The sequence below is a fragment of the Oncorhynchus masou genome, unplaced genomic scaffold (assembly GCF_036934945.1).
Source record: "Oncorhynchus masou masou isolate Uvic2021 unplaced genomic scaffold, UVic_Omas_1.1 unplaced_scaffold_1910, whole genome shotgun sequence".
Classification (NCBI taxonomy): Eukaryota; Metazoa; Chordata; class Actinopteri; order Salmoniformes; family Salmonidae; genus Oncorhynchus; species Oncorhynchus masou.
Window position 1 is genome coordinate 67,766 of NW_027008408.1, and position 18,378 is coordinate 86,143.

Genomic DNA, 18,378 nt, shown 5'->3' on the forward strand with positions numbered 1-18,378 from the left:
AAATCTACTTGTACTTCGTTCAGTTACGTATTACTTTATCAGAGCCCATCACATCTGTGTTTATCAGAGCCCAACATCCTTAGCAAGCTAACATTACATATGTTAATCAGAGCCCAACATCCTTAGCTAGCTAACATTACATCTGTTTATCAGAGCCCAACATCCTTAGCTAGCTCACATTACATCTCTCTGTTTATCAGAGCCCAACATCCTTAGTTAGCTAACATTACATCTCTCTGTTTATCAGAGCCCAACATCCTTAGTTAGCTAACATTACATCTGTTTATCAGAGCCCAACATCCTTAGTTAGCTAACATTACATCTGTTTATCAGAGCCCAACATCCTTACCTAGCTAACATTACATCTGTTTATCAGAGCCCAACATCCTTAGCTAGCTAACATTACATCTGTTTATCAGAGCCCAACATCCTTAGCTAGCTAACATTACATCTGTTTATCAGAGCCCAACATCCTTAGTTAGCTAACATTACATCTGTGTTTATCAGAGCCCAACATCCTTAGTTAGCTAACATTACATCTGTTTATCAGAGCCCAACATCCTTAGTTAGCTAACATTACATCTGTGTTTATCAGAGCCCAACATCCTTAGTTAGCTAACATTACATCTGTTTATCAGAGCCCAACATCCTTAGTTAGCTAACATTACATCTGTTTATCAGAGCCCAACATCCTTAGCTAGCTAACATTACATCTGTTTATCAGAGCCCAACATCCTTACCTAGCTAACATTACATCTGTTTATCAGAGCCCAACATCCTTAGTTAGCTAACATTACATCTGTTTATCAGAGCCCAACATACTAAGCTTGCTAACATTACATCTGTGTTTATCAGAGCTCAACATACTAAGCTTGCTAACATTACATCTGTGTTTATCAGAGCTCAACATCCTTAGCTAGCTAACATCACATCTGTGTTTATCAGAGCCCAACATCCTTAGCAAGCTAACATTACATATGTTAATCAGAGCCCAACATCCTTAGCTAGCTAACATTACATCTGTTTATCAGAGCCCAACATCCTTAGCTAGCTCACATTACATCTCTGTTTATCAGAGCCCAACATCCTTAGTTAGCTAACATTACATCTCTCTGTTTATCAGAGCCCAACATCCTTAGTTAGCTAACATTACATCTGTTTATCAGAGCCCAACATCCTTAGTTAGCTAACATTACATCTGTTTATCAGAGCCCAACATCCTTACCTAGCTAACATTACATCTGTTTATCAGAGCCCAACATCCTTAGTAGCTAACATTACATCTGTTTATCAGAGCCCAACATCCTTACCTAGCTAACATTACATCTGTTTATCAGAGCCCAACATCCTTAGCTAGCTAACATTACATCTCTCTGTTTATCAGAGCCCAACATCCTTAGCTCGCTAACATTACATCTGTTTATCAGAGCCCAACATCCTTAGTTAGCTAACATTACATCTGTTTATCAGAGCCCAACATCCTTAGCTAGCTAACATTACATCTGTTTATCAGAGCCCAACATCCTTAGTTAGCTAACATTACATCTGTTTATCAGAGCCCAACATCCTTAGTTAGCTAACATTACATCTCTCTGTTTATCAGAGCCCAACATCCTTAGCTAGCTAACATTACATCTGTTTATCAGAGCCCAACATCCTTAGCTAGCTAACATTACATCTGTTTATCAGAGCCCAACATCCTTACCTAGCTAACATTACATCTGTTTATCAGAGCCCAACATCCTTAGTTAGCTAACATTACATCTGTTTATCAGAGCCCAACATCCTTAGCTAGCTCACATTACATCTGTGTTTATCAGAGCCCAACATCCTTAGCTAGCTAACATTACATCTGTGTTTATCAAAGCCCAACATCCTTAGCTAGCTAACATGACATCTCTGTGTTTATCAGAGCCCAACATCCTTAGCTAGCTAACATTAAATATGTTCATCAGAGCCCAACATCCTTAGTTAGCTAACATTACATCTGTTTATCAGAGCCCAACATCCTTAGCTAGCTAACATTACATCTGTTTATCAGAGCCCAACATCCTTACCTAGCTAACATTACATCTGTTTATCAGAGCCCAACATCCTTAGTTAGCTAACATTACATCTGTTTATCAGAGCCCAACATACTAAGCTTGCTAACATTACATCTGTGTTTATCAGAGCTCAACATCCTTAGCTAGCTAACATCACATCTGTGTTTATCAGAGCCCAACATCCTTAGCAAGCTAACATTACATATGTTAATCAGAGCCCAACATCCTTAGCTAGCTAACATTACATCTGTTTATCAGAGCCCAACATCCTTAGCTAGCTCACATTACATCTCTCTGTTTATCAGAGCCCAACATCCTTAGTTAGCTAACATTACATCTCTCTGTTTATCAGAGCCCAACATCCTTAGTTAGCTAACATTACATCTGTTTATCAGAGCCCAACATCCTTAGTTAGCTAACATTACATCTGTTTATCAGAGCCCAACATCCTTAGTTAGCTAACATTACATCTGTTTATCAGAGCCCAACATCCTTAGTTAGCTAACATTACATCTGTTTATCAGAGCCCAACATCCTTAGTTAGCTAACATTACATCTGTTTATCAGAGCCCAACATCCTTAGCTAGCTCACATTACATCTCTCTGTTTATCAGAGCCCAACATCCTTAGTTAGCTAACATTACATCTGTTTATCAGAGCCCAACATCCTTAGTTAGCTAACATTACATCTGTTTATCAGAGCCCAACATCCTTAGTTAGCTAACATTACATCTGTTTATCAGAGCCCAACATCCTTAGTTAGCTAACATTACATCTGTTTATCAGAGCCCAACATCCTTAGCTAGCTAACATTACATCTGTTTATCAGAGCCCAACATCCTTACCTAGCTAACATTACATCTGTTTATCAGAGCCCAACATCCTTAGTTAGCTAACATTACATCTGTTTATCAGAGCCCAACATACTAAGCTTGCTAACATTACATCTCTCTGTTTATCAGAGCCCAACATCCTTAGCTAGCTAACATTACATCTGTTTATCAGAGCCCAACATCCTTACCTAGCTAACATTACATCTGTTTATCAGAGCCCAACATCCTTAGCTCGCTAACATTACATCTGTTTATCAGAGCCCAACATCCTTACCTAGCTAACATTACATCTGTTTATCAGAGCCCAACATCCTTAGCTAGCTAACATTACATCTCTCTGTTTATCAGAGCCCAACATCCTTAGCTCGCTAACATTACATCTGTTTATCAGAGCCCAACATCCTTAGTTAGCTAACATTACATCTGTTTATCAGAGCCCAACATCCTTAGCTAGCTAACATTACATCTGTTTATCAGAGCCCAACATCCTTAGTTAGCTAACATTACATCTGTGTTTATCAGAGCCCAACATCCTTAGCTAGCTAACATTACATCTCTCTGTTTATCAGAGCCCAACATCCTTAGCTAGCTCACATTACATCTGTTTATCAGAGCCCAACATCCTTACCTAGCTAACATTACATCTGTTTATCAGAGCCCAACATCCTTAGCTAGCTAACATTACATCTGTTTATCAGAGCCCAACATCCTTAGCTAGCTAACATTACATCTGTTTATCAGAGCCCAACATCCTTAGCTAGCTCACATTACATCTCTCTGTTTATCAGAGCCCAACATCCTTAGCTAGCTAACATTACATCTGTTTATCAGAGCCCAACATCCTTAGCTAGCTAACATTACATCTCTGTTTATCAGAGCCCAACATCCTTAGCTCGCTAACATTACATCTCTCTGTTTATCAGAGCCCAATATCCTTAGCTAGCTAACATTACATCTCTGTTTATCAGAGCCCAACATCCTTAGCTAGCTAACATTACATCTGTTTATCAGAGCCCAACATCCTTAGCAAGCTAACATTACATATCTCTGTTTATCAGAGCCCAACATCATTAGTTAGCTAACATTACATATCTCTGTTTATCAGAGCCCAACATCCTTAGCTCGCTAACATTACATCTCTCTGTTTATCAGAGCCCAACATCCTTAGTTAGCTAACATTACATCTGTGCTTATCAGAGCCCAACATCCTTAGCTAGCTAACATTACATCTGTTTATCAGAGCCCAACATCCTTAGTTAGCTAACATTACATCTGTGTTTATCAGAGCCCAACATCCTTAGTTAGCTAACATTATATCTGTGTTTATCAGTGCCCAACATCCTTAGTTAGCTAACATTACATCTGTTTATCAGAGCCCAACATCCTTAGTTAGCTAACATTACATCTGTGTTTATCAGAGCCCAACATCCTTAGTTAGCTAACATTACATCTGTTTATCAGAGCCCAACATCCTTAGCTCGCTAACATTACATCTCTGTTTATCAGAGCCCAACATCCTTAGCTCGCTAACATTACATCTCTCTGTTTATCAGAGCCCAACATCCTTAGTTAGCTAACATTACATCTGTGTTTATCAGAGCCCAACATCCTTAGCTAGCTAACATTACATATGTTTTATCAGAGCCCAACATCCTTAGCTAGCTAACATTACATCTCTGTGTTTATCAGAGCCCAACATCCTTAGCTAGCTAACATTACATCTGTTTATCAGAGCCCAACATCCTTAGCTAGCTCACATTACATCTGTGTTTATCAGAGCCCAACATCCTTAGCTAGCTAACATTACATCTGTTTATCAGAGCCCAACATCCTTAGCTAGCTAACATCACATCTGTGTTTATCAGAGCCCAACATCCTTAGCTAGCTCACATTACATCTGTGTTTATCAGAGCCCAACATCCTTAGCTAGCTCACATTACATCTGTGTTTATCAGAGCCCAACATCCTTAGCTAGCTAACATTACATCTGTGTTTATCAAAGCCCAACATCCTTAGCTAGCTAACATGACATCTCTGTGTTTATCAGAGCCCAACATCCTTAGCTAGCTAACATTAAATATGTTCATCAGAGCCCAACATCCTTAGCTAGCTAACAAACCCCGAGCTGACAAGGTACAAATCTGTCGTTCTGCCCCTGAACAGGCAGTTAACCCACTGTTCCTCGGCCGTCATTGAAAATAAGAATTTGTTCTTAACTGACTTGTCTGGTTAAATAAAGGTAAAATAAAATTTAAAAAACATCAGTGACATTAGTGTGCATCGTCTCAATGCTCCTTTTGGCAAAACTCTTGCAGACTCAAATGATCACTATCGAACACAACAGCAAGTGGCCACTCGATAAAGGGCTTAGGGGCCCAAGTGTTGGGTTTGAGATTCAGCCTATGGCTGTGGTAGATGGAACTTCATTAGCCCCATAGGTCACAATTATACACATTTTTCTTATCGTTTTAACTTGAAAACGGCAGTTTAAAAGTCAAGAACGTGTTTCCATTTGTCACATCCCTGACAAACACACCCACCTCTCTGTCCCTGTTGAAGCGTAGCTCCAGGAGCTGTGATGTGGGAGCCAGCAGCTTCTCCACAAACCACGCTGGAAGCTTAGTGTTGATCTGGTCCACAATCTACAACACACAGAGAGAGAGAGGAGAGACCATTAGAAGCAGATAATCGATATGGGGTTATTATTAGGAGAGGCAACACGTTGAATGCCCAACCAGTTCTCTGCATTCGGGCAGACATGCACAAAATTGTCAACATGTTTCAGAATGTAGGCCTATATTGACGCAGCATTCAAGTTTCCCGCTCACAAGACCTGAAATTTGCTGTTTGAGGAAACATTCGTCCTCGGCCGTATAAACCAGTCCTCGGCCGTATAAACCAGTCCTCGGCCGTATAAACCAGTCCTCGGCCGTATAAACCAGTCCTCGGCCGTATAAACCAGTCCTCGGCCGTATAAACCTGTCCTCGGCCGTATAAAACAGGTATAAACCAGTCCTCGGCCGTATAAACCTGTCCTCGGCCGTATAAACCTGTCCTCGGCCGTATAAACCTGTCCTCGGCCGTATAAACCTGTCCTCGGCCGTATAAACCTGTCCTCGGCCGTATAAACCTGTCCTCGGCCGTATAAACCTGTCCTCGGCCATATAAAACAGGTATAAACAGTCCTCGGCCGTATAAAGCAGTCCTCGGCCGTATAAAACAGGTATAAAACAGTCCCCGGCCTTATAAACCTGTCCTCGGCAGTATAAACCTGTCCTCGGCCATATAAAACAGGTATAAACAGTCCCCGGCCGTATTAAAACAGTCCCCGGCCGTATTAAAACAGTCCCCGGCCGTATTAAAACAGTCCCCGGCCGTATTAAAACAGTCCCCGGTCGAATGCAAACCAGTATTAGAACCAGTTCTTACCAATGTGATGAGGCCGAGGACGGCCAGGCTGTACTCTGGGCCACAGGCCCGGCAGGCATCCAGCTGGTCCAGACCGTAGGTGATGACGGCGTCGGTCAGCTGTGCGGACGGCTCCAAGCTCACCAGCAGGACACACACACACTCGTTCCCCGCCGTCAACACCGGCTCAGAGAACAACACCTGCTTGGCCGTCGACACACACGCCAACACCCGGTTCAAAACCTGGAGAAAGGGAGGAAGGAGAGAGGGAGTAGAGGGAGGAAGGAGAGAGGGAGTAAGGACAGGGAGTAGAGGGAGGAAAGAGAGGGGAGTAGAGGGAGAAAGGAGAGAGGGAGTAGAGGGAGGAAGGAGAGAGGGAGTAGAGGGAGGAAGGAGAGAGGGAGTAGAGGGAGAGGAAGGAGAGAGGGAGTAGAGGGAGGAAGGAGAGAGGGAGTAGAGGGAGGAAGGAGAGAGGGAGTAGAGGGAGGAAGGAGAGAGGGAGTAGAGGGAGGAAGGAGAGAGGAGTAGAGGGAGGAAGGAGAGAGGGAGTAGGTAAGGTTGTGTTGGGAACAAATGATATGTGACATATGCCTGGTTAATTATGAGAGTCTGTGTGTGTCTTTCTCCCCATCTCGCCTTACAGAGACGTATGCCTGTGATGGATGTGATGGGGGTGTGTCTCTCCTTACATCAGAGACGTATGCCTGAGTGTGTGTGTGTGTGTGTGTGTGTCTCCCTTACATCAGAGACGTATGCCTGAGTGTGTGTGTGTGTGTGTGTCTCTCCTTACATCAGAGACGTATGCCTGAGTGTGTGTGTGTGTGTGTGTGTGTGTGTGTGTGTGTGTCTCTTTACATCAGAGACGTATGCCTGAGTGTGTGTGTGTGTGTGTGTGTGTGTCTCCCCTTACATCAGAGACGTATGCCTGAGTGTGTGTGTGTGTGTGTGTGTGTGTGTCTCTCCTTACATCAGAGACGTATGCCTGAGTGTGTGTGTGTGTGTCTCTCCTTACATCAGAGACGTATGCCTGAGTGTGTGTGTGTGTGTGTGTGTGTGTGTCTCTCTTTACATCAGAGACGTATGCCTGAGTGTGTGTGTGTGTGTCTCTCCTTACATCAGAGACGTATGCCTGAGTGTGTGTGTATGTGTGTGTGTGTGTGTCTCTCCTTACATCATAGACGTATGCCTGAGTGTGTGTGTGTGTGTGTCTCCCCTTACATCAGAGACGTATGCCTGAGTGTGTGTGTGTCTCTCCGTACATCAGAGACGTATGCCTGTGTGATGGGTGTGTGTGTGTGTGTGTGTGTGTGTTTCTCTCCGTACATCAGAGACATATGCCTGTGTGATGGGTGTGTGTGTGTGTGTGTCTCTCCGTACATCAGAGACGTATGCCTGTGTGATGGGCGGTCCTCTAATGGGGTTGAAGCGCTGTCCGATGCAGCGCACCACGGTGCTGAACACCCTCAGCAGGGCGGCCAGTTTGGGCAGAGACACCGTGGGAGGAGGGATGTCCTCGTCTACCGCCTCGCCAGAACCCACGTGACCCAGGTCCTGGAGACAACGTGGGACAGGAAGTCCATAGATTTGTTCATGATGTTTCAAATGTAATGTTAATACAACAGGATGTCAGCGACACCAACATGTTCCCCTGCAACAGGAAGTATTCAAACCCCTTATTCTACATGTTGTGGTGGCGTTAAACCCCTAGACTTATTCTACATGTTGTTGTGGTGTTAAACTCCTAGACTTATTCTACATGTTGTTGTGTTAAACCCCTAGACTTATTCTACATGTTGTTGTGTTAAACCCCTAGACTTATTCTACATGTTGTTGTGGTGTTAAACCCCTAGACTTATTCTACATGTTGTTGTGGTGTTAAACCCCTAGACTTATTCTACATGTTGTGTTAAACCCCTAGACTTATTCTACATGTTGTTGTGGTGTTAAACCCCTAGACTTATTCTACATGTTGTGTTAAACCCTAGACTTATTCTACATGTTGTTGTGGTGTTAAACCCCTAGACTTATTCTACATGTTGTGTTAAACCCTAGACTTATTCTACATATTGTGTTAAACCCCTAGACTTATTCTACATGTTGTGGTGGTGTTAAACCCCTAGACTTATTCTACATGTTGTGGTGGTGTTAAACCCCTAGACTTATTCTACATGTTGTGGTGGTGTTAAACCCTAGACTTATTCTACATGTTGTGGTGGTGTTAAACCCCTAGACTTATTCTACATGTTGTGTTAAACCCCTAGACTTATTCTACATGTTGTTGTGTTAAACCCCTAGACTTATTCTACATGTTGTTGTGTTAAACCCCTAGACTTATTCTACATGTTGTGGTGGTGTTAAACCCCTAGACTTATTCTACATGTTGTGGTGGTGTTAAACCCTAGACTTATTCTACATGTTGTGGTGGTGTTAAACCCCTAGACTTATTCTACATGTTGTGGTGGTGTTAAACCCTAGACTTATTCTACATGTTGTGGTGTTAAACCCCTAGACTTATTCTACATGTTGTTGTGGTGTTAAACCCCTAGACTTATTCTACATGTTGTTGTGGTGTTAAACCCCTAGACTTATTCTACATGTTGTTGTGGTGTTAAACCCCTAGACTTATTCTACATGTTGTTGTGGTGTTAAACCCCTAGACTTATTCTACATGTTGTTGTGGTGTTAAACCCTAGACTTATTCTACATGTTGTTGTGGTGTCAAACCCCTAGACTTATTCTGCATGTTGTTGTGGTGTCAAACCCCTAGACTTATTCTACATGTTGTTGTTGTGTTAAACCCCTAGACTTATTCTACATGTTGTTGTGGTGTTAAACCCCTAGACTTATTCTACATGTTGTTGTGGTGTTAAACCCCTAGACTTATTCTACATGTTGTTGTGGTGTTAAACCCCTAGACTTATTCTGCATGTTGTTGTGGTGTTAAACCCCTAGACTTATTCTGCATGTGGTGTTAAACCCCTAGACTTATTCTGCATGTTGTGGTGGCGTTAAACCCTAGACTTATTCTACATGTTGTGGTGTTAAACCCCTAGACTTATTCTACATGTTGTTGTGGTGTTAAACCCCTAGACTTATTCTACATGTGGTTGTGGTGTTAAACCCCTAGACTTATTCTACATGTGGTTGTGGTGTTAAACCCCTAGACTTATTCTACATGTGGTGTTAAACCCTAGACTTATTCTACATGTGGTGTTAAACCCCTAGACTTATTCTACATGTGGTGTTAAACCCCTAGACTTATTCTACATGTGGTGTTAAACCCCTAGACTTATTCTACATGTGGTGTTAAACCCTAGACTTATTCTACATGTGGTGTTAAACCCCTAGACTTATTCTACATGTGGTGTTAAACCCTAGACTTATTCTACATGTGGTGTTAAACCCCTAGACTTATTCTACATGTGGTGTTAAACCCCTAGACTTATTCTACATGTGGTGTTAAACCCCTAGACTTATTCTACATGTGGTGTTAAACCCTAGACTTATTCTACATGTGGTGTTAAACCCCTAGACTTATTCTACATGTGGTGTTAAACCCCTAGACTTATTCTACATGTGGTGTTAAACCCTAGACTTATTCTACATGTGGTGTTAAACCCCTAGACTTATTCTACATGTGGTGTTAAACCCCTAGACTTATTCTACATGTGGTGTTAAACCCCTAGACTTATTCTACATGTGGTGTTAAACCCTAGACTTATTCTACATGTGGTGTTAAACCCTAGACTTATTCTACATGTGGTGTTAAACCCCTAGACTTATTCTACATGTGGTGTTAAACCCCTAGACTTATTCTAAACCCCTAGACTTATTCTACATGTGGTGTTAAACCCTAGACTTATTCTACATGTGGTGTTAAACCCCTAGACTTATTCTACATGTGGTGTTAAACCCCTAGACTTATTCTACATGTGGTGTTAAACCCCTAGACTTATTCTACATGTGGTGTTAAACCCCTAGACTTATTCTACATGTGGTGTTAAACCCCTAGACTTATTCTACATGTGGTGTTAAACCCCTAGACTTATTCTACATGTGGTGTTAAACCCCTAGACTTATTCTACATGTGGTGTTAAACCCTAGACTTATTCTACATGTTAAACCCTAGACTTATTCTACATGTGGTGTTAAACCCCTAGACTTATTCTACATGTTGTTGTGGTGTTAAACCCCTAGACTTATTCTACATGTTGTTGTGGCGTTAAACCCTAGACTTATTCTACGTGTGGTGTTAAACCCCTAGACTTATTCTACATGTGGTGTTAAACCCCTAGACTTATTCTACATGTGGTGTTAAACCCCTAGACTTATTCTACATGTTGTTGTGGTGTTAAACCCCTAGACTTATTCTACATGTTGTTGTGGTGTTAAACCCCTAGACTTATTCTACATGTGGTGTTAAACCCCTAGACTTATTCTACATGTGGTGTTAAACCCCTAGACTTATTCTACATGTGGTGTTAAACCCCTAGACTTATTCTACATGTTAAACCCCTAGACTTATTCTACATGTGGTGTTAAACCCCTAGACTTATTCTACATGTTGTTGTGGTGTTAAACCCCTAGACTTATTCTACATGTTGTTGTGGCGTTAAACCCCTAGACTTATTCTACGTGTGTGTGTGTGTGTGTGTGTTACTGACCTCTGCGTAGGCCTCCATGTCCTCTAGAAACTGTCCCAACAGCGTGGTGGAGAAGGTCAGGTCTGCTACCCAGAATTGTTCCAGGCTCTGCAGCCAGCCTGCACACACACACACACAGTTCACACACACACAGTTCACACACACACAGTTCACACACACACACACAGTTCACACACACACACACACAGTTCACACACACACACACACACACACAGTTCACACACACAGTTCACACACACCCACACAGTTCACACACACACACAGTTCACACACACACAGTTCACACACACACACAGTTCACACACAGTTCACACACAGTTCACACACAGTTCACACACAGTTCACACACAGTTCACACACAGTTCACACACAGTTCACACACAGTTCACACACAGTTGACACACAGTTGACTAGTGTAAAACCAGAGGGGTCCAACTCATTTTGCCCCGGGGTCCGTATTCGGTGTTCAGAGAGGTCCGGACGGCTGCACTCCATTTTTTTTTATTTATCTCCTTGCAGTCCATTTCCAGGACGACTCCACTATTGATAGTGTGTTTTGAATTTGATGGTCCTTGACTGCCAATAAACTATGAATATCGGTCCATAATCAGTTCCCATTTGGCTTTAATCCATTTAAACTATATGGAGTTTAACTCAAACCACCCGCACAGTCCCGATTGGATCCACGTGACAAGCCTGGTGTAAAACATACACTGATGTCCACTACAGACGTGCAGAAATCTGTCCAACCCCACTGAAGTCCGATTATAATCTATACTAACAGGAAGATGGAAAACGTGTGTGTCTACTCACCTGAGACCTGCTGAGTCAGAGACTGTTTCTGTGTGTGGTCAATGTGCCAGCCCACCAAGATATCCACCGTATCCTACCACACACACAACAGGCAAGGTCAACACAACACACATACTTCACTGTAGACCACTCTGGGGGACATTAAGAAGACCTGCTGGTAGAGACAGAGAACCAGGCAGGAGGAGACGAGGTAGAGAGGGAGGGAGAGAACCAGGCAGGAGGAGACGAGGTAGAGAGAGGGAGAGAACCAGGCAGGAGGAGACGAGGTAGAGAGAGAGGGAGAGAACCAGGCAGTAGGAGACGAGGTAGAGAGAGGAGAGAACCAGGCAGTAGGAGACGAGGTAGAGAGAGAGGGAGAGAACCAGGCAGTAGGAGACGAGGTAGAGAGAGAGGAGAGAACCAGGCAGTAGGAGACGAGGTAGAGAGAGAGGAGAGAACCAGGCAGTAGGAGACGAGGTAGAGAGGAGGGAGAGAACCAGGCAGTAGGAGACGAGGTAGAGAGAGAGGGAGAGAACCAGGCAGTAGGAGACGGGGTAGAGAGAGAGGGAGAGAACCAGGCAATAGGAGACAGAGGTAGAGAGAGAGGGAGAGAACCAGGCAGTAGGAGACGAGGTAGAGAGAGAGGAGAGAACCAGGCAGTAGGAGACAGAGGTAGAGAGAGAGGAGAGAACCACGCAGGAGGAGACGAGGTAGAGAGGGAGGGAGAGAGTCAGGCAGTAGGAGACGAGGTAGAGAGAGAGGGAGCGAGCCAAGCAGTAGGAGACGAGGTAGAGAGAGAGGGAGCGAGCCAAGCAGTAGGAGAGAAGGTAGAGATGGAGCGAGCCAGGCAGTAGGAGACAAGGTAGAGAACCAGGCAGTAGGAGACGAGGTAGAGAGAGAGGGAGCGAGCCAAGCAGTAGGAGACGAGGTAGAGAGAGGAGAGAACCAGGCAGGGAGGAGACGAGGTAGAGAGAGATGGAGCGAGCCAGGCAGTAGGAGACGAGGTAGAGAGAGATGGAGCGAGCCAGGCAGTAGGAGACGAGGTAGAGAGGGAGCGAGCCAGGCAGTAGGAGACAAGGTAGAGAGGAGGGAGCGAGCCAGGCAGTAGGAGACGAGGTAGAGAGAGAGGGAGCGAGCCAGGCAGTAGGAGACAAGGTAGAGAGAGAGGGGGAGCGAGCCAGGCAGTAGGAGACAGAAAAAACACCACCAGATGCTCACATTTGACGTCTGAAGTTGGCGCATGAGTGTGTTGTGTGTGTGTGACCACTCACTCTGAAGTTGGTGCTGAAGACGTGTGTGTGTGTGTGTGTGTGTGTGTGTGTGTGTGTGTGTGTGTGTGTGTGTGTGACCACTCACTCTGAAGTTGGTGCTGAAGACGTGTGTGTGTGTGTGTGTGTGTGTGTGTGTGTGTGTGTGTGTGTGTGTGTGTGTGTGACCACTCACTCTGAAGTTGGTGCTGAAGGCGTGTGTGTGTGTGTGTGTTACCACTCACTCTGAAGTTGGTGCTGAAGACGTGTGGGTAGCAGCGGGCCACCTGCAGGATGCAGCGGGTACGCTCTGACACAGCAGCTCCGGCGTGTCCAGGTTCTCCAGGATGGACTGCAGGCTACTCATCACCAGCTGACACAAAACATGGCCGCCACAGACGGTCAGTCACCCACCCGGCCCCTCTCTCAACGGAACCGTCCCTAACAACAACCCTGGGCCTTATAACAAAAACGTATCAGGGTACGAGTGCTGATCTAGGATCAGGCACCCCCCCGTCAAAGTCATCTTATTCATTGTGATCTTAAAAAGGTCAAACTGATCCCAAGTCAGCCCTCCTACTGTGAGACACTATGAACTGGGCCCTGGTTCCTCCTACTGTGAGACACTATGAACAGGGCCCTGGTTCCTCCTACTGTGAGACACTATGAACTGGGCCCTGGTTCCTCCTACTGTGAGACACTATGAACAGGGCCCTGGTTCCTCCTACTGTGAGACACTATGAACAGGGCCCTGGTTCCTCCTACTGTGAGACATGATGAACTGGGCCCTGGTTCCTCTACTGTGAGACACTATGAACTGGGCCCTGGTTCCTCCTACTGTGAGACACTATGAACAGGGCCCTGGTTCCTCCTACTGTGAGACACTATGAACAGGGCCCTGGTTCCTCCTACTGTGAGACACTATGAACAGGGCCCTGGTTCCTCCTACTGTGAGACACTATGAACAGGGCCCTGGTTCCTCCTACTGTGAGACACTATGAACAGGGCCCTGGTTCCTCCTACTGTGAGACACTATGAACAGGGCCCTGGTTCCTCCTACTGTGAGACACTATGAACAGGGCCCTGGTTCCTCCTACTGTGAGACACTATGAACAGGGCCCTGGTTCCTCCTACTGTGAGACACTATGAACTGGGCCCTGGTTCCTCCTACTGTGAGACACTATGAACAGGGCCCTGGTTCCTCCTACTGTGAGACACTATGAACAGGGCCCTGGTTCCTCCTACTGTGAGACACTATGAACAGGGCCCTGGTTCCTCCTACTGTGAGACACTATGAACAGGGCCCTGGTTCCTCCTACTGTGAGACACTATGAACTGGGCCCTGGTTCCTCCTACTGTGAGACACTATGAACAGGACCCTCGTTCCTCCTACTGTGAGACACTATGAACTGGGCCCTGGTTCCTCCTACTGTGAGACACTATGAACAGGGCCCTGGTTCCTCCTACTGTGAGACACTATGAACAGGGCCCTTGTTCCTCCTACTGTGAGACACTATGAACAGGGCCCTGGTTCCTCCTACTGTGAGACATGATGAACTGGGCCCTGGTTCCTCCTACTGTGAGACATGATGAACTGGGCCCTGGTTCCTCCTACTGTGAGACACTATGAACAGGGCCCTGGTTCCTCCTACTGTGAGACACTATGAACAGGGCCCTGGTTCCTCCTACTGTGAGACACTATGAACAGGGCCCTGGTTCCTCCTACTGTGAGACACTATGAACAGGGCCCTGGTTCCTCCTACTGTGAGACACTATGAACTGGGCCCTGGTTCCTCCTACTGTGAGACACTATGAACAGGGCCCTGGTTCCTCCTACTGTGAGACACTATGAACAGGGCCCTGGTTCCTCCTACTGTGAGACACTATGAACAGGGCCCTGGTTCCTCCTACTGTGAGACACTATGAACAGGGCCCTGGTTCCTCCTACTGTGAGACACTATGAACAGGACCCTCGTTCCTCCTACTGTGAGACACTATGAACTGGGCCCTGGTTCCTCCTACTGTGAGACACTATGAACAGGACCCTGGTTCCTCCTACTGTGAGACACTATGAACTGGGCCCTGGTTCCTCCTACTGTGAGACACTATGAACAGGGCCCTGGTTCCTCCTACTGTGAGACACTATGAACAGGGCCCTGGTTCCTCCTACTGTGAGACACTATGAACAGGACCCTCGTTCCTCCTACTGTGAGACACTATGAACTGGGCCCTGGTTCCTCCTACTGTGAGACACTATGAACAGGGCCCTGGTTCCTCCTACTGTGAGACACTATGAACAGGGCCCTGGTTCCTCCTACTGTGAGACACTATGAACAGGGCCCTGGTTCCTCCTACCTGCATGACAGGTGAGAAGGCCTTCCTCTCCCCGGCTGCCTCCAGGGCTCGGTACGCTGCCACCAGGTACAGCAGCCTGACCTCGTCCCGGGTGCTGGAGCTGAACTTGACAAACATCCACTTGAAGATGCGCTCTGTTTCATAGCTCAGAGCGGTGCACAGGGAGACCCAGGCATACCGCTGCTTCCTGACGCAGCTCTGACAGCAGCTTACTGCTACAGGGGAGAGGGAGAGAGAGAGAGGAGAGCAGGGAGAGAGAGAGAGAGAGAGAGAGAGAGAGAGAGAGAGGAGAGGCAGGGGAGAGAAAGAGAGAGAGAGAGAGGAGAGGCAGGGGAGAGCGAGAGGAGAGGCAGGGGAGAGAGAGAGGAGAGGCAGGGGAGAGAGAGAGAGAGAGAGAGAGAGAGAGGGAGAGGCAGGGAGAGAGAGAGAGGAGAGGCAGGGGAGAGAGAGAGAGGAGAGGCAGGGGAGAGGCAGGGGAGAGCGAGAGGAGAGGCAGGGGAGAGAGAGAGAGGGGGAGAGGCAGGGGAGAGAGAGAGAGAGAGGAGAGGCAGGAGAGAGAGAGAGAGGAGGGCAGGGGAGAGAAAGAGAGAGAGAGAGAGGAGAGGCAGGGGAGAGCGAGAGGAGAGGCAGGGGAGAGAGAGAGGAGAGGCAGGGGAGAGAGAGAGAGAGAGAGAGGAGAGGCAGGGGAGAGCGAGAGAGAGAGAGAGAGGAGAGGCAGGGGAGAGAGAGAGAGGGAGAGGCAGGGGAGAGAGAGAGAGGAGAGGCAGGGGAGAGGCAGGGGAGAGCGAGAGGAGAGGCAGGGGAGAGAGAGAGAGAGGAGAGGCAGGGGAGAGAGAGAGAGAGGAGAGGCAGGGGAGAGCGAGAGGAGAGGCAGGGGAGAGAGAGAGAGAGAGGAGAGGCAGGGGAGAGGCGAGAGGAGAGGCAGGGGAGAGAGAGGGAGAGGCAGGGGAGAGAGAGAGAGAGAGAGAGAGAGGGAGAGGCAGGGGAGAGCGAGAGGAGAGGCAGGAGAGAGAGAGAGAGGGAGAGGCAGGGGAGAGAGAGAGAGAGGAGAGGCAGGGGAGAGAGAGAGAGAGAGAGAGGGAGAGGCAGGGGAGAGAGAGAGAAGAGAGGCAGGGGAGAGAGAGAGAGAGAGAGAGGCAGGGGAGAGAGAGAGAGGAGAGGCAGGGGAGAGAGAGGAGAGAGAGGGAGAGGCAGGGGAGAGAGAGGAGAGGCAGGGGAGAGAGAGAGAGAGGAGAGGCAGGGGAGAGAGAGAGAGGAAAGGCAGGGGAGAGAGAGGAGAGAGAGAGGAGAGACAGGAGAGAGAGAGGAGAGAGAGCGGAGAGACAGGAGAGTCAGTACAAACCAACATACAACCTGACAAAGATCCTAAAACATTTAAAAAGGTCTACATTGTCTGGATTTAACACCCATCAAAACATGGCCTCTAGAAATGAAGGCTGGTTTCCATTTAATACCCATCTAAACATGGCCTCTAGAAATGAAGACTGGTTTCCATTTAACACCCATCTAAACATGGCCTCTAGAAATGAAGGCTGGTTTCCATTTAACACCCATCTAAACATGGCCTCTAGAAATGAAGTCTGGTTTCCATTTAACACCCATCTAAACATGGCCTCTAGAAATGAAGTCTGGTTTCCATTTAACACCCATCTAAACATGGCCTCTAGAAATGAAGGCTGGTTTCCATTTAACACCCATCTAAACATGGCCTCTAGAAATGAAGGCTGGTTTCCATTTAACACCCATCTAAACATGGCCTCTAGAAATGAAGGCTGGTTTACATTTAACACCCATCTAAACATGGCCTCTAGAAATGAAGACTGGTTTCCATTTAACACCCATCTAAACATGGCCTCTAGAAATGAAGGCTATTCGGCCCCCTTGAACTTTGCGACCTTTTGCCACATTTCAGGCTTCAAACATAAAGATATAAAACTGTATTTTTGTGAAGAATCAACAACAAGTGGGACACAATCATGAAGTGGAACGACATTTATTGGATATTTCAAACTTTTTTAACAAATCAAAAACTGAAAAATTGGGCGCGCAAAATTATTCTTATACCAGCTGTCTAGTCTGTCATACCAGCTGTCTAGTCTGTCATACCAGCTGTCTAGTCTGTCATACCAGCTGTCTCGTCTGTCATACCAGCTGTCTCGTCTGTCATACCAACTGTCTAGTCTGTCATACCAGCTGTCTAGTCTGTTATACCAGCTGTCTAGTCTTATACTAGCTGTCTGGTCTGTCATACCAGCTGTCTGGTCTGTCATACCAGCTGTCTAGTCTGTCACACCAGCTGTCTGGTCTTATACTAGCTGTCTAGTCTGTTATACCAGCTGTCTGGTCTTATACTAGCTGTCTAGTCTGTTACACCAGCTGTCTAGTCTGTTATACCAGCTGTCTCGTCTGTTATACCAGCTGTCTCGTCTGTTATACCAGCTGTCTCGTCTGTTATACCAGCTGTCTCGTCTGTTATACCAGCTGTCTCGTCTGTTATACCAGCTGTCTCGTCTGTTATACCAGCTGTCTCGTCTGTTATACCAGCTGTCTAGTCTGTCATACCAGCTGTCTAGTCTGTCATACCAGCTGTCTAGTCTGTTACACCAGCTGTCTAGTCTGTTACACCAGCTGTCTAGTCTGTTACACCAGCTGTCTAGTCTGTTACACCAGCTGTCTAGTCTGTTACACCAGCTGTCTAGTCTGTTACACCAGCTGTCTAGTCTGTTATACCAGCTGTCTAGTCTGTTACACCAGCTGTCTAGTCTGTTATAGTCTGTTATACCAGCTGTCTAGTCTGTTATAGTCTGTTATACCAGCTGTCTAGTCTGTTATACCAGCTGTCTAGTCTGTCATAGTCTGTTATACCAGCTGTCTAGTCTGTCATACCAGCTGTCTAGTCTGTCATACCAGCTGTCTAGTCTGTTACACCAGCTGTCTAGTCTGTTATAGTCTGTTACACCAGCTGTCTAGTCTGTTATAGTCTGTTATACCAGCTGTCTAGTCTGTTATAGTCTGTTATACCAGCTGTCTAGTC

At 46.1% G+C, this 18,378-nt stretch overlaps 1 pseudogene; it reads right to left on the reverse strand.

The window, feature by feature from the left end:
• Positions 1–18,378, reverse strand: part of LOC135532567 (serine/threonine-protein kinase SMG1-like) — a 90,939-nt pseudogene that overhangs the window by 64,321 nt on the left and 8,240 nt on the right.